Source organism: Amia ocellicauda, unplaced genomic scaffold (assembly GCF_036373705.1).
Source record: "Amia ocellicauda isolate fAmiCal2 unplaced genomic scaffold, fAmiCal2.hap1 HAP1_SCAFFOLD_124, whole genome shotgun sequence".
Taxonomy (NCBI): Eukaryota; Metazoa; Chordata; class Actinopteri; order Amiiformes; family Amiidae; genus Amia; species Amia ocellicauda.
This window is the reverse complement of record NW_027102689.1, coordinates 81,197-94,671: the sequence shown is the minus strand read 5'-3', so window position 1 is coordinate 94,671 and position 13,475 is coordinate 81,197. Positions and strand designations below refer to the sequence as shown.

The 13,475-nt window shown below is 46.2% G+C and overlaps 4 non-coding genes and 31 pseudogenes across 4 annotated transcripts; all 35 read right to left on the bottom strand.

The window, feature by feature from the left end:
* Positions 1 to 219: 219 nt before the first annotated feature.
* Positions 220 to 338, bottom strand: LOC136721979 (uncharacterized; annotated as a pseudogene).
* A 210-nt stretch (positions 339 to 548) lies between these two features.
* On the bottom strand, positions 549 to 667 carry LOC136721943 (uncharacterized; annotated as a pseudogene).
* A 216-nt stretch (positions 668 to 883) lies between these two features.
* Positions 884 to 1,002, bottom strand: LOC136721932 (uncharacterized; annotated as a pseudogene).
* A 210-nt stretch (positions 1,003 to 1,212) lies between these two features.
* LOC136721986 (uncharacterized) lies at positions 1,213 to 1,331 on the bottom strand (annotated as a pseudogene).
* A 218-nt stretch (positions 1,332 to 1,549) lies between these two features.
* Positions 1,550 to 1,667, bottom strand: LOC136721907 (uncharacterized; annotated as a pseudogene).
* A 556-nt stretch (positions 1,668 to 2,223) lies between these two features.
* Positions 2,224 to 2,342, bottom strand: LOC136721893 (uncharacterized; annotated as a pseudogene).
* A 220-nt stretch (positions 2,343 to 2,562) lies between these two features.
* LOC136721908 (uncharacterized) lies at positions 2,563 to 2,681 on the bottom strand (annotated as a pseudogene).
* A 215-nt stretch (positions 2,682 to 2,896) lies between these two features.
* Positions 2,897 to 3,015, bottom strand: LOC136722008 (uncharacterized; annotated as a pseudogene).
* Positions 3,016 to 3,239: 224 nt separating this feature from the next.
* LOC136722019 (uncharacterized) lies at positions 3,240 to 3,358 on the bottom strand (annotated as a pseudogene).
* A 216-nt stretch (positions 3,359 to 3,574) lies between these two features.
* LOC136721963 (uncharacterized) lies at positions 3,575 to 3,692 on the bottom strand (annotated as a pseudogene).
* A 219-nt stretch (positions 3,693 to 3,911) lies between these two features.
* On the bottom strand, positions 3,912 to 4,030 carry LOC136722034 (uncharacterized; annotated as a pseudogene).
* A 216-nt stretch (positions 4,031 to 4,246) lies between these two features.
* On the bottom strand, positions 4,247 to 4,365 carry LOC136722051 (5S ribosomal RNA). Its single transcript, XR_010806213.1, has one exon. It is a non-coding gene; the product is annotated as a 5S ribosomal RNA (ribosomal RNA).
* A 215-nt stretch (positions 4,366 to 4,580) lies between these two features.
* On the bottom strand, positions 4,581 to 4,699 carry LOC136721999 (uncharacterized; annotated as a pseudogene).
* A 224-nt stretch (positions 4,700 to 4,923) lies between these two features.
* LOC136722037 (5S ribosomal RNA) lies at positions 4,924 to 5,042 on the bottom strand. The gene has a single exon (XR_010806200.1). It is a non-coding gene; the product is annotated as a 5S ribosomal RNA (ribosomal RNA).
* Positions 5,043 to 5,612: 570 nt separating this feature from the next.
* Positions 5,613 to 5,731, bottom strand: LOC136721965 (uncharacterized; annotated as a pseudogene).
* Positions 5,732 to 5,940: 209 nt separating this feature from the next.
* Positions 5,941 to 6,059, bottom strand: LOC136721921 (uncharacterized; annotated as a pseudogene).
* A 224-nt stretch (positions 6,060 to 6,283) lies between these two features.
* Positions 6,284 to 6,402, bottom strand: LOC136721969 (uncharacterized; annotated as a pseudogene).
* A 210-nt stretch (positions 6,403 to 6,612) lies between these two features.
* Positions 6,613 to 6,731, bottom strand: LOC136721927 (uncharacterized; annotated as a pseudogene).
* Positions 6,732 to 7,291: 560 nt separating this feature from the next.
* Positions 7,292 to 7,410, bottom strand: LOC136722075 (uncharacterized; annotated as a pseudogene).
* Positions 7,411 to 7,634: 224 nt separating this feature from the next.
* LOC136721994 (uncharacterized) lies at positions 7,635 to 7,753 on the bottom strand (annotated as a pseudogene).
* A 210-nt stretch (positions 7,754 to 7,963) lies between these two features.
* Positions 7,964 to 8,082, bottom strand: LOC136722042 (5S ribosomal RNA). The gene has a single exon (XR_010806205.1). It is a non-coding gene; the product is annotated as a 5S ribosomal RNA (ribosomal RNA).
* Positions 8,083 to 8,298: 216 nt separating this feature from the next.
* On the bottom strand, positions 8,299 to 8,417 carry LOC136721957 (uncharacterized; annotated as a pseudogene).
* Positions 8,418 to 8,630: 213 nt separating this feature from the next.
* LOC136722079 (uncharacterized) lies at positions 8,631 to 8,749 on the bottom strand (annotated as a pseudogene).
* A 209-nt stretch (positions 8,750 to 8,958) lies between these two features.
* On the bottom strand, positions 8,959 to 9,077 carry LOC136721983 (5S ribosomal RNA). Its single transcript, XR_010806193.1, has one exon. It is a non-coding gene; the product is annotated as a 5S ribosomal RNA (ribosomal RNA).
* A 553-nt stretch (positions 9,078 to 9,630) lies between these two features.
* LOC136721905 (uncharacterized) lies at positions 9,631 to 9,749 on the bottom strand (annotated as a pseudogene).
* Positions 9,750 to 9,972: 223 nt separating this feature from the next.
* LOC136721976 (uncharacterized) lies at positions 9,973 to 10,091 on the bottom strand (annotated as a pseudogene).
* A 211-nt stretch (positions 10,092 to 10,302) lies between these two features.
* LOC136721902 (uncharacterized) lies at positions 10,303 to 10,421 on the bottom strand (annotated as a pseudogene).
* Positions 10,422 to 10,636: 215 nt separating this feature from the next.
* LOC136722016 (uncharacterized) lies at positions 10,637 to 10,755 on the bottom strand (annotated as a pseudogene).
* Positions 10,756 to 10,967: 212 nt separating this feature from the next.
* Positions 10,968 to 11,086, bottom strand: LOC136721990 (uncharacterized; annotated as a pseudogene).
* Positions 11,087 to 11,301: 215 nt separating this feature from the next.
* On the bottom strand, positions 11,302 to 11,420 carry LOC136722078 (uncharacterized; annotated as a pseudogene).
* A 555-nt stretch (positions 11,421 to 11,975) lies between these two features.
* Positions 11,976 to 12,094, bottom strand: LOC136721900 (uncharacterized; annotated as a pseudogene).
* A 210-nt stretch (positions 12,095 to 12,304) lies between these two features.
* LOC136721981 (uncharacterized) lies at positions 12,305 to 12,423 on the bottom strand (annotated as a pseudogene).
* Positions 12,424 to 12,650: 227 nt separating this feature from the next.
* Positions 12,651 to 12,769, bottom strand: LOC136721974 (uncharacterized; annotated as a pseudogene).
* A 215-nt stretch (positions 12,770 to 12,984) lies between these two features.
* On the bottom strand, positions 12,985 to 13,103 carry LOC136722076 (uncharacterized; annotated as a pseudogene).
* A 221-nt stretch (positions 13,104 to 13,324) lies between these two features.
* Positions 13,325 to 13,443, bottom strand: LOC136721991 (uncharacterized; annotated as a pseudogene).
* Positions 13,444 to 13,475: the final 32 nt, after the last annotated feature.

Below are 13,475 nucleotides of genomic sequence, written 5' to 3'. Positions count from 1 at the left end.
AGGCCTGGCTGCATGATGTCTCTTAAAGGTTGGCGGGTATTGACGGAACTTCCAGCAGAAAAAATAAATAATAATAAAAATAAAAAAATGGATGGAAAAATATCAGTGCAGCAAAGGATGTTGACAGTAGCCGGGTACGTGTACAATTCTTCAATTATATCTCCTGGAGACAGAAAGAGAGTATTAAGAGCTACGATAAAGTTACCCAGGAGACGTAAAAGCTTGCAGCACGAGGTATTTCCAGGAGGTCTCACATTCATGTACTGACCAGGTCCTGCCCCGTTTAGCTTCCGAGATCTGACGAGATCGGGCGCGTTCAGGATGGTGTGGCCGCAAGCCGAGATGCCTGGCTGCATGATGTCTCTTAAAGGCTGGCGGGTATTGACGGAACTGCCAGCAAAAAAAAAAAAGAAAAATAGAGGGAAATATACCAGTGCAGCAAAGGGTGTTGAAAGTAGCCGGGTACGTGTACAATTCTTCAATAATATCTCCTGGAGACAGAAAGAGAGTATTAAGAGCTACGATGCAGTTACCCAGGAGACGTAAAAAGCTTGCAGCACCTGGTATTTCCAGGAGGTCACACATCCAAGTACTGACCAGGCCCTGCCCCGTTTAGCTTCCGAAATCTGATATGATCGGGCGCGTTCAGGACGGTGTGACTACAAGCCAAGAGGCCTGGCTGCATGATGTCTCTTATTGGTTGGCGGGTATTGACGGAACTTCCAGCAAAAAAAAAAAAAAAAAAAGAAAAATTGATGGAAAAATATCAGTGCAGCAAAGGGTGTTGACAGTAGCTGGGTACGTGTACAATACTTCAATTATATCTCCTCCAGACAGATAGAGAGTATTAAGAGCTACGATAAAGTTACCCAGAAGATGTAAAAGCTTGCAGCACCAGGTATTTCCAGGAGGTCTCACATTCATGTACTGACCAGGTCCTGCCCCGTTTAGCTTCCGAGATCTGACGAGATCGGGCGCGTTCAGGATGGTGTGGCCGCAAGCCGAGATGCCTGGCTGCATGATGTCTCTTAAAGGCTGGCGGGTATTGACGGAACTGCCAGCAAAAAAAAAAAAGAAAAATAGAGGGAAAAATACAAGTGCAGCAAAGGGTGTTGAAAGTAGCCGGGTACGTGTACAATTCTTCAATTATATCTTCTCCAGACAGAAAGAGAGTATTAAGAGCTACGATGAAGTTCCCCAGGAGACGTAAAAAGCTGGCAGCACCTGGTATTTCCAGGAGGTCTCACATTTAAGTACTGACCAGGTCCTGCCCCGTTTAGCTTCCGAGATCTGACAAGATCGGGCGCGTTCAGGACGGTGTGGCCACAAGCCGAAAGGCCTGGCTGCATGATGTCTCTTAAAGGCTGGCGGGTATTGACGGAATTTCCAGCAAAAAAAAAAAAAAAAAAAAAGAAAAATGGATGGAAAAATATCAGTGCAGCAAAGGGTGTTGACAGTAGCTGGGTACGTGTACAATTCTTCAATTAAATCTCCTCCAGACAGAAAGAGAGAATTAAGAGCTACGATAAAGTTACCCAGGAGACGTAAAAGCTTGCAGCACCAGGTATTTCCAGGAGGTCTCCCATCCAAGTACTGACCAGGCCCTGCCCCGATAGCTTCCGAGATCTGACGAGATCGGGCGCGTTCAGGACGGTGTGGCCACAAGCCGAAAGGCCTGGCTGCATGATGTCTCTTAAAGGTTGGCGGGTATTGACGGAACTTCCAGCAAAAAAAAAAAAAAAAAAAAATAGAAAAATGGAGGGAAAAATATCAGTGCAGGAAAGGGTGTTGAAAGTAGCCGGGTACGTGTACAATTCTTCAATTATATCTCCTGGAGACAGAAAGAGAGTATTAAGAGCTACGATGAAGTTACCCAGGTCGACGTAAAAAGCTTTCAGCACCTGGTATTTCCAGGAGGTCACCCATCCAATTACTGACGAGGCCCTGCCCAGTTTTTCTTCCGAGATCTGACGAGATCTTGCGTCTTCAGGACGGTGTGGCCTCAAGCCAAGAGGCCTGGCTGCATGATGTCTCTTAAAGGCTGGAGGGTATTGATGGAACTTCCAGGAAAAAACAAAAGAAAAAAGAAAAATGGAGGGAAAAATATCAGTGCAGCAAAGCGTGTTGAAGGTAGCCGGGTACGTGTACAATTCTTCAATTATATCTCCTGCAGACAGATAGAGAGTATTAAGAGCTACGATAAAGTTACCCAGGAGACGTAAAAGCTTGCAGCACCAGGTATTTCCAGGAGGTCTCACATTCAAGTACTGACCAGGTCCTGCCCCGTTTAGCTTCCGAGATCTGACGAGATCGGGCGCGTTCAGGACGGTGTGGCCGCAAGCCGAGATGTCTGGCTGCATGATGTCTCTTAAAGGCTGGCGGGTATTGACGGAATTTCCAGCAAAAAAAAAAAAAAAAAAAATAGAAAAATGGAGGGAAAAATATCAGTGCAGGAAAGGGTGTTGAAAGTAGCCGGGTACGTGTACAATTCTTCAATTATATCTCCTGGAGACAGAAAGAGAGTATTAAGAGCTACGATGAAGTTACCCAGGAGACGTAAAAGGCTTGCAGCACCTGGTATTTCTAGGAGGTCTCCCATCCAAGTACTGACCAGGCCCTGCTCCATTTAGCTTCCGAGATCTGACGAGATCGGGTGCATTCAGGACAGTGTGGCCGCAATCCAAGAGGCCTGGCTGCATGATGTCTCTTAAAGGTTGGCGGGTATTGACGGAACTTCCAGCAAAAAAAAAAAAAAAAAAGAAAAATGGATGGAAAAATATCAGTGCAGCAAAGGGTGTTTACAGTAGCTGGGTACGTGTACAATACTTCAATTATATCTCCTCCAGACAGATAGAGAGTATTAAGAGCTACGATAAAGTTACCCAGGAGACGTAAAAGCTTGCAGCACCAGGTATTTCCAGGAGGTCTCACATTCATGTACTGACCAGGTCCTGCCCAGTTTAGCTTCCAAGATCTGTCGAGATCGGGCGAGTTCAGGATGGTGTGGCCGCAAGCCGAGATGCCTGGCTGCATGATGTCTCTTAAAGGTTGGCGGGTATTGACGGAACTTCCAGCAAAAAAAAAATATAAAAAAAGAAAAAAGAAAAATGGATGGAAAAATATCAGTGCAGCAAAGGGTGTTGACAGTAGCTGGATACGTGTACAATACTTCAATTATATCTCCTCCAGACAGAGAGAGAGTATTAAGAGCTACAATAAAGTTACCCAGGAGACGTAAAAGCTTGCAGCACTAGGTATTTCCAGGAGGTCTCACATTCATGTACTGACCAGGTCCTGCCTCGTTTAGCTTCCGAGATCTCACGAGATCAAGCGCGTTCAGGATGGTGTGGCCGCAAGCCGAGATGCCTGGCTGCATGATGTCTCTTCAAGGCTGGCGGGTATTGACGGAACTTCCAGCAAAAAAAAAAAGAAAAAAGAAAAATGGAGGGAAAAATATCAGTGCAGCAAAGGGTTTTGAAAGTAGCCGGGTACGTGTACAATTCTTCAATAATATCTCCTACAGACTGAAAGAGAGTATTAAGAGCTATGATGAAGTTACCCAGGAGACGTAAAAAGCTTGCAGCACCTGGTATTTCCAGGAGGTCACCCATCCAAGTACTGACCAGGCCCTGCCCCGTTAGCTTCAGAGATCTGATCAGATCGGGCGCGTTCAGGACGGTGAGGCCGCAAGCCAAGAGGCCTGGCTGCATGATGTCTCTTAAAGGCTGGCGGGTATTGACGGAACTTCCAGCAAAAAAAAAAAAAAAAAATATGGAAAATGGACGGAAAAATATCAGTGCAGCAAAGGCAGTTGAAAGTAGCCGGGTACGTGTACAATACTTCAATTATATCTCCTCCAGACAGATAGAGAGTATTAGGAGCTACGCTGAAGTTACCCAGGAGATGTAAAAAGCTTTCAGCACCTGGTATTTCCAGGAGGTCACCCATCCAATTACTGACCAGGCCCTGCCCAGTTTTTCTTCCGAGATCTGACGAGATCTTGCGTCTTCAGGACGGTGTGGTCTCAAGCCAAGAGGCCTGGCTGCATGATGTCTCTTAAAGGCTGGAGGGTATTGATGGAACTTCCAGCAAAAAACAAAAGAAAAAAGAAAAATGGAGGGAAACATATCAGTGCAGCAAAGCGTGTTGAAGGTAGCCGGGTACGTGTACAATTCTTCAATTATATCTCCTGGAGACAGAAAGAGAGTATTAAGAGCTACGATGAAGTTACCCAGGAGACGTAAAAGGCTTGCAGCACCTGGTATTTCTAGGAGGTCTCCCATCCAAGTACTGACCAGACCCTGCCCCGTTTAGCTTCCGAGATCTGATGAGATCGGGTGCATTCAGGACAGTGTGGCCGCAATCCAAGAGGCCTGGCTGCATGATGTCTCTTAAAGATTGGCGGGTATTGACGGAACTTCCAGCAAAAAAAAAAAAAAAAAAGAAAAATGGATGGAAAAATATCAGTGCAGCAAAGGGTGTTTACAGTAGCTGGGTACGTGTACAATACTTCAATTATATCTCCTCCAGACAGATAGAGAGTATTAAGAGCTACGATAAAGTTACCCAGGAGACGTAAAAGCTTGCAGCACCAGGTATTTCCAGGAGGTCTCACATTCATGTACTGACCAGGTCCTGCCCCGTTTAGCTTCCAAGATCTGTCGAGATCGGGCGAGTTCAGGATGGTGTGGCCGCAAGCCGAGATGCCTGGCTGCATGATGTCTCTTTAAGGCTGGCGGGTATTGACGGAACTTCCAGCAAGAAAAAAAAATAAAAAAAGAAAAAAGAAAAATGGATGGAAAAATATCAGTGCAGCAAAGGGTATTGACAGTAGCTGGATACGTGAACAATACTTCAATTATATCTCCTCCAGACAGAGAGAGAGTATTAAGAGCTACGATAAAGTTACCCAGGAGACGTAAAAGCTTGCAGCACTAGGTATTTCCAGGAGGTCTCCCATCAAAGTACTGACCAGGCCCTGCCCCGTTTAGCTTCCGAGATCTGACGAGATCGGGCGCGTTCAGGATGGTGTGGCCGCAAGCAGAGATGCCTGGCTGCATGATGTCTCTTAAAGGCTGGCGGGTATTGACGGAACTGCCAGCGAAAAAAAAAAAGAAAAATAGAGGGAAAAATACCAGTGCAGCAAAGGGTGTTGAAAGTAGCCAGGTACGTGTACAATTCTTCAATTATATCTTCTCCAGACTGAAAGAAAGTATTAAGAGCTACGATGAAGTTTCCCAGGAGACGTAAAAAGCTGGCAGCACCTGGTATTTCCAGGAGGTCTCACATTTAAGTACTGACCAGGTCCTGCCCCGTATAGCTTCCGAGATCTGACAAGATCGGGCAAGATCGGGCAAGATCGGGCGCGTTCAGGACGGTGTGGCCGCAAGCCAAGAGGCCGGGCTGCATGATGTCTCTTAAAGGCTGGCGGGTATTGACGGAACTTCCAGCAAAAAATAAAAAATTAATAATTAGAAAAATGGAGGGAAAAATATCAGTGCAGGACAGGGTGTTGAAAGTAGCCGGGTACATGTACAATTCTTCAATTATATCTCCTCCAGACTGAATGAGAGTATTAAGAGCTACGCTGAAGTTACCCAGGAGATGTAAAAAGCTTGCAGCACCAGGTATTTCCAGGAGGTCTCACATTCAAGTACTGACCAGGTCCTGCCCCGTTTAGCTTCCGAGATCTTACGAGATTGGGCGCGTTCAGGACGGTGTGGCCGCAAGCCGAGATGCCTGGCTGCGTGATGTCTCTTAAAGGCTGGCGGGTATTGACGGAACTGCCAGCAAAAAAAAAAAAAAAAATAGAGGGAAATATACCAGTGCAGCAAAGGGTGTTGAAAGTAGCCGGGTACGTGTACAATTCTTCAATTATATCTCCTGGAGACAGAAAGAGAGTATTAAGAGCCACGATGAAGTTACCCAGGAGACGTAAAAAGATTGCAGTACCTGGTATTTCTAGGAGGTCTCCCATCCATGTACTGACCAGGCCCTGCCCCGTTTAGCTTCCGAGATCTGACGAGATCGGGCGCATTCAGGACGGTGTGGCCACAAGCCGAAAGGCCTGGCTGCATGATGTCTCTTAAAGGTTGGCGGGTATTGACGGAACTTCCAGCAAAAAAAAAATATATAAAAAGAAAAAAGAAAAATGGATGGAAAAATATCAGTGCAGCAAAGGGTGTTGACAGTAGCTGGATACGTGTACAATACTTCAATTATATCTCCTCCAGACAGAGAGAGAGTATTAAGAGCTACGATAAAGTTACCCAGGAGACGTAAAAGCTTGCAGCACTAGGTATTTCCAGGAGGTCTCACATTCATGTACTGACCAGGTCCTGCCCCGTTTAGCTTCCGAGATCTGACGAGATCGGGCGCGTTCAGGATGGTGTGGCCGCAAGCCAAGATGCCTGGCTGCATGATGTCTCTTAAAGGCTGGCGGGTATTGACGGAACTGCCAGCAAAAAAAAAAAAGAAAAATAGAGGGAAATATACCAGTGCAGCAAAGGGTGTTGAAAGTAGCCGGGTACGTGTACAATTCTTCAATTATATCTCCTGGAGACAGAAAGAGAGTATTAAGAGCTACGATGAAGTTACCCAGGAGACGTAAAAAGCTTGCAGCACCTGGTATTTCTAGGAGGTCTCCCATCCAAGTACTGACCAGGCCCTGCCCCGTTTAGCTTCCAAGATCTGACGAGATCGGGCGCATTCAGGACGGTGTGGCCACAGGACGGTGTGGCCACAAGCCGAAAGGCCTGGCTGCATGATGTCTCTTAAAGGCTGGCGGGTATTGACGGAACTGCCAGCAAAAAAAAAAAAGAAAAATGGAGGGAAAAATATCAGTGCAGGACAGGGTGTTGAAAGTAGCCGGGTACATGTACAATTCTTCAATTATATCTCCTCCAGACTGAATGAGAGTATTAAGAGCTACGCTGAAGTTACCCAGGAGATGTAAAAAGCTTTCAGCACCTGGTATTTCCAGGAGGTCAGCCATCCAATTACTGACCAGGCCCTGCCCAGTTTTTCTTCTGAGATCTTACGTCTTCAGGACGGTGTGGCCTCAAGCCAAGAGGCCTGGCTGCATGATGTCTCTTAAAGGCTGGAGGGTATTGATGGAACTTCCAGCAAAAAAAAAAAAAAAAAAAAAAAAAAAAGAAAAATTAATGGAAAAATATCAGTGCAGCAAAGGGTGTTGACAGTAGCTGGATACGTGTACAATACTTCAATTATATCTCCTCCAGACAGAGAGAGAGTATTAAGAGCTACGATAAAGTTACCCAGGAGACGTAAAAGCTTGCAGCACTAGGTATTTCCAGGAGGTCTCCCATCCATGTACTGACCAGGCCCTGCCCCGTTTAGCTTCCGAGATCTGACGAGATCGGGCGCATTCAGGACGGTGTGGCCACAAGCCGAAAGGCCTGGCTGCATGATGTCTCTTAAAGGTTGGCGGGTATTGACGGAACTTCCAGCAAAAAAAAAATATATAAAAAGAAAAAAGAAAAATGGATGGAAAAATATCAGTGCAGCAAAGGGTGTTGACAGTAGCTGGATACGTGTACAATACTTCAATTATATCTCCTCCAGACAGAGAGAGAGTATTAAGAGCTACGATAAAGTTACCCAGGAGACGTAAAAGCTTGCAGCACTAGGTATTTCCAGGAGGTCTCACATTCATGTACTGACCAGGTCCTGCCCCGTTTAGCTTCCGAGATCTGACGAGATCGGGCGCGTTCAGGATGGTGTGGACGCAAGCCAAGATGCCTGGCTGCATGATGTCTCTTAAAGGCTGGCGGGTATTGACGGAACTGCCAGCAAAAAAAAAAAAGAAAAATAGAGGGAAATATACCAGTGCAGCAAAGGGTGTTAAAAGTAGCCGGGTACGTGTGCAATTCTTCAATTATATCTCCTGGAGACAGAAAGAGAGTATTAAGAGCTACGATGAAGTTACCCAGGAGACGTAAAAAGCTTGCAGCACCTGGTATTTCTAGTAGGTCTCCCATCCAAGTACTGACCAGGCCCTGCCCCGTTTAGCTTCCGAGATCTGACGAGATCGGGCGCATTCAGGACGGTGTGGCCACAAGCCGAAAGGCCTGGCTGCATGATGTCTCTTAAAGGTTGGCGGGTATTGACGGAACTTCCAGCAAAAAAAAAAAAAAAAAAGAAAAATGGATGGAAAAATATCAGTGCAGCAAATGGTGTTGACAGTAGCTGGGTACGTGTACAATACTTCAATTATATCTCCTCCAGACAGAAAGAGAGAATTAAGAGCTACGATGAAGTTACCCAGGAGACGTAAAAAGTTTGCAGCACCTCGTATTTCCAGAAGGTCACCCATAAAAGTACTGACCAGGCCCTGCCCCGTTTAAATTCCGAGATCTGACGAGATCGGGCGCGTTCAGGACGGTGTGGCCGCAAGCCAAGAGGCCTGGCTGCATGATGTCTCTTAATGGCTGGCGGGTATTGACAGAACTTCCAGAAAAAAAAAAAAAAAAAGAAAAATGGAGGGAAAAATATCAGTGCAGCAATGGGTGTTGAAAGTAGCCGGGTACGTGTACAATACTTCAATTATATCTCCTCCAGACAGATAGAGAGTATTAAGAGCTACGATAAAGTTACCCAGGAGACGTAAAAGCTTGCAGCACCAGGTATTTCCAGGAGGTCTCACATTCAAGTACTGACCAGGTCCTGCCCCGTTTAGCTTCCGAGATCTGACGAGATCGGGCGCGTTCAGGACGGTGTGGCCGCAAGCCGAGATGTCTGGCTGCATGATGTCTCTTAAAAGCTGGCGGGTATTGACGGAACTGCCAGCAAAAAAAAAAAGAAAAATAGAGGGAAATATACCAGTGCAGCAAAGGGTGTTGAAAGTAGCCGGGTACGTGTACAATTCTTCAATTATATCTCCTGGAGACAGAAAGAGAGTATTAAGAGCTACGATGAAGTTACCCAGGAGACGTAAAAAGCTTGCAGCACCTGGTATTTCTAGGAGGTCTCCCATCCAAGTACTGACCAGGCCCTGCCCCGTTTAGCTTCCGAGATCTGACGAGATCGGGCGCATTCAGGACGGTGTGGCCGCAAGCCGAGAGGCCTGGCTGCATGATGTCTCTTAAAGGTTGGCGGGTATTGACGGAACTTCCAGCAAAAAAAAAAAAAAAAAAAATAGAAAAATGGAGGGAAAAATATCAGTGCAGGAAAGGGTGTTGAAAGTAGCCAGGTACGTGTACAATTCTTCAATTATATCTCCTGCAGACTGAAAGAGAGTATTAAGAGCTACGATAAAGTTACCCAGGAGACGTAAAAGCTTGCAGCACCTGGTATTTCCAGGAGGTCTCACATTCAAGTACTGACCAGGTCCTGCCCTGTTTAGCTTCCGAGATCTGACAATATCATGCGCGTTCAGGACGGTGTGGCCGAAAGCCGAGAGGCCTGGCTGCATGATGTCTCTTTAAGGCTGGCGGGTATTGACGGAACTTCCAGCAAAAAAAAAAAGAAAAAAGAAAAATGGAGGGAAAAATATCAGTGCAGCAAAGGGTGTTGAAAGTAGCCGGGTACGTGTACAATTCTTCAATTATATCTCCTCCAGACAGAAAGAGAAAATTAAGAGCTACGATAAAGTTACCCAGGAGACGTAAAAGCTTGCAGCACCAGGTATTTCCAGGAGGTCTCCCATCCAAGTACTGACCAGGTCCTGCCCCGTTTAGCTTCCGAGACCTTACAAGATCGGGCGCGTTCAGGACGGTGTGGCCGCAAGCCGAGAGGCCTGGCTGCATAATGTCTCTTAAAGGTTGGCGGGTATTGACGGAACTTCCAGCAAAAAAAAAAAAAAAAAAAAAAAAAAGAAAAATGGATGGAAAAATATCAGTGCAGCAAAGGATGTTGACAGTAGCTGGGTACGTGTACAATACTTCAATTATATCTCCTCCAGACAGAAAGAGAGTATTAAGAGCTACGATAAAGTTACCCAGGAGACGTAAAAGCTTGCAGCACCAGGTATTTCCAGGAGGTCTCACATTCATGTACTGACCAGGTCCTGCCCCGTTCAGCTTCCGAGATCTGACGAGATCGGGCGCGTTCAGGATGGTGTGGCCGCAAGCCGAGATGCCTTGCTGCATGATGTCTCTTAAAGGCTGGCGGGTATTGACGGAACTGCCAGCAAAAAAAAAAAACGAAAAATAGAGGGAAATATACCAGTGCAGCAAAGGGTGTTGAAAGTAGCCTAGTACGTGTACAATTCTTCAATTATATCTCCTCCAGACAGATAGAGAGTATTAAGAGCTACGATGAAGTTACCCAGGAGACGTAAAAGGCTTGCAGCACCTGGTATTTCTAGGAGGTCTCCCATCCAAGTACTGACCAGGCCCTGCCCCGTTTAGCTTCCGAGATCTAACGAGATCAGGCGCGTTCAGGACAATGTGGCCGCAAGCCAAGAGGCCTGGCTGCATGATGTCTCTTTAAGGCTGGCGGGTATTGACGGAACTTCCAGCAAAAAAAAAAAGAAAAAGAAAAATGGAGGGAAAAATATCAGTGCAGCAAAGGCTGTTGAAAGTAGCCGGGTACATGTACAATTCTTCAATTATATCTCCTCCAGACAGAAAGAGAGAATTAAGAGCTACGATGAAGTTACCCAGGAGACGTAAAAAGTTTGCAGCACCTCGTATTTCCAGAAGGTAACCCATAAGAGTACTGACCAGGCCCTGCCCCGTTTAGCTTCCAAGATCTGACGAGATCGGGCGAGTTCAGGATGTCGTGGCCGCAAGCCGAGACGCCTGGCTGCATGATGTCTCTTAAAGGCTGGCGGGTATTGACGGAATTTCCAGCAAAAAAAAAAAATAGAAAAATGGAGGGAAAAATATCAGTGCAGGAAAGGGTGTTGAAAGTAGCCGGGTACGTGTACAATTCTTCAATTATATCTCCTGGAGACAGAAAGAGAGTATTAAGAGCTACGATGAAGTTACCCAGGAGACGTAAAAAGCTTGCAGCACCTGGTATTTCTAGGAGGTCAGCCATCCAAGTACTGACCAGGCCCTGCCCCGTTTAGCTTCCGAGATCTGACGAGATCTTGCGTCTTCAGGACGGTGTGGCCTCAAGCCAAGAGGCCTGGCTGCATGATGTCTCTTAAAGGCTGGAGGGTATTGATGGAACTTCCAGCAAAAAACAAAAGAAAAAAGAAAAATGGAGGGAAAAATATCAGTGCAGCAAAGCGTGTTGAAGGTAGCCGGGTACGTGTACAATTCTTCAATTATATCTCCTCCAGACAGATAGAGAGTATTAAGAGCTACGATAAAGTTACCCAGGAGACGTAAAAGCTTGCAGCACCAGGTATTTCCAGGAGGTCTCACATTCAAGTACTGACCAGGTCCTGCCCCGTTTAGCTTCCGAGATCTGACGAGATCGGGCGCGTTCAGGACGGTGTGGCCGCAAGCCGAGATGTCTGGCTGCATGATGTCTCTTAAAGGCTGGCGGGTATTGACGGAACTTCCAGCAAAAAATAAAAAATAAATAAATAGAAAAATGGAGGGACAAATATCAGTGCAGGACAGGGTTTTGAAAGTAGCCGGGTACGTGTACAATTCTTCAATTATATATTCTCCAGACAGAAAGAGAGTATTAAGAGCTACGATGAAGTTTCCCAGGAGACGTAAAAAGTTGGCAGCACCTGGTATTTCCAGAAGATCTCCCATCCAAGTACTGACCAGGTCCTGCCCCGTTTAGTTTCCGAGATCTTCCGAGATCGGGCTCGTTCAGGACTGTGTGTCCGCAAGCCGAGAGGCCTGGTTGCATGATGTCTCTTAAAGGCTGGCGGATATTGACGGAACTTCCAGAAAAAATAATAAAGAAAAAGAAAAATGGAGGAAAAAATATCAGTGCAGCAATGGGTGTTGAAAGTAGCCGGGTACGTGTACAATACTTGAATTATATCTCCTCCAGACAGAAAGAGAGTATTAAGAGCTACGATGAAGTTACCCAGGAGACGTAAAAGCTTGCAGCACCAGGTATTTTCAGGAGGTCTCACATTCAAGTACTGACCCGGTCCTGCCCCGTTTAGCTTCCGAGATCTGACGAGATCGGGCGCGTTCAGGATGGTGTGGCCGCAAGCCGAGACGCCTGGCTGCATGATGTCTCTTAAAGGCTGGCGGGTATTGACGGAACTGCCAGCAAAAAAAAAAAAAAAAAATAGAGGGAAAAATACCAGTGCAGCAAAGGACGATGAAAGTAGCCGGGTACGTGTACAATTTCTCAATTATATCTCCTCCAGACAGATAGAGAGTATTAAGAGCTACGATGAAGTTTCCCAGGAGACGTAAAAAGTTTGCAGCACCTCGTATTTCCAGAAGGTAACCCATAAGAGTACTGACCAGGCCCTGCCCCGTTTAAATTCCGAGATCTGACGAGATCGGGCGCGTTCAGGACGGTGTGGCCGCAAGCCGAGACGCCTGGCTGCATGATGTCTCTTAATGGCTGGCGGGTATTGACGGAACTTCCAGCAAAAAAAAAAAAAAAAAAAAAAAGAAAAAGAAAAATGGAGGGAAAAATATCAGTGCAGTAATGGGTTTTGAAAGTAGCCGGGTACGTGTACAATTCTTCAATTATATCTCCTGGAGACAGAAAGAGAGTATTAAGAGCTACGATGAAGTTACCCAGGAGACGTAAAAAGCTTGCAGCACCTGGTATTTCTAGGAGGTCTCCCATCCAAGTACTGACCAGGCCCTGCCCCGTTTAGCTTCCGAGATCTGACGAGATCTTGCGTCTTCAGGACGGTGTGGCCTCAAGCCAAGAGGCCTGGCTGCATGATGTCTCTTAAAGGCTGGAGGGTATTGATGGAACTTCCAGCAAGAAACAAAAGAAAAAAGAAAAATGGAGGGAAAAATATCAGTGCAGCAAAGCGTGTTGAAGGTAGCCGGGTACGTGTACAATTCTTCAATTATATCTCCTCCAGACAGATAGAGAGTATTAAGAGCTACGATAAAGTTACCCAGGAGACGTAAAAGCTTGCAGCACCAGGTATTTCCAGGAGGTCTCACATTCAAGTACTGACCAGGTCCTGCCCCGTTTAGCTTCCGAGATCTGACGAGATCGGGCGCGTTCAGGACGGTGTGGCCGCAAGCCGAGATGTCTGGCTGCTTGATGTCTCTTAAAGGCTGGCGGGTATTGACGGAACTTCCAGCAAAAAATAAAAAATAAATAAATAGAAAAATGGAGGGAAAAATATCAGTGCAGGACAGGGTGTTGAAAGTAGCCGGGTACATGTACAATTCTTCAATTATATCTCCTCCAGACTGAATGAGAGTATTAAGAGCTACGCTGAAGTTACCCAGGAGATGTAAAAAGCTTGCAGCACCTGGTATTTCCAGGAGGTCACCCATCCAATTACTGACCAGGCCCTGCCCAGTTTTTCTTCCGAGATCTGACGAGATCTTGCGTCTTCAGGACGGTGTGGCCTCAAGCCAAGAGGCCTGGCTGCATGATGTCTCTTAAAG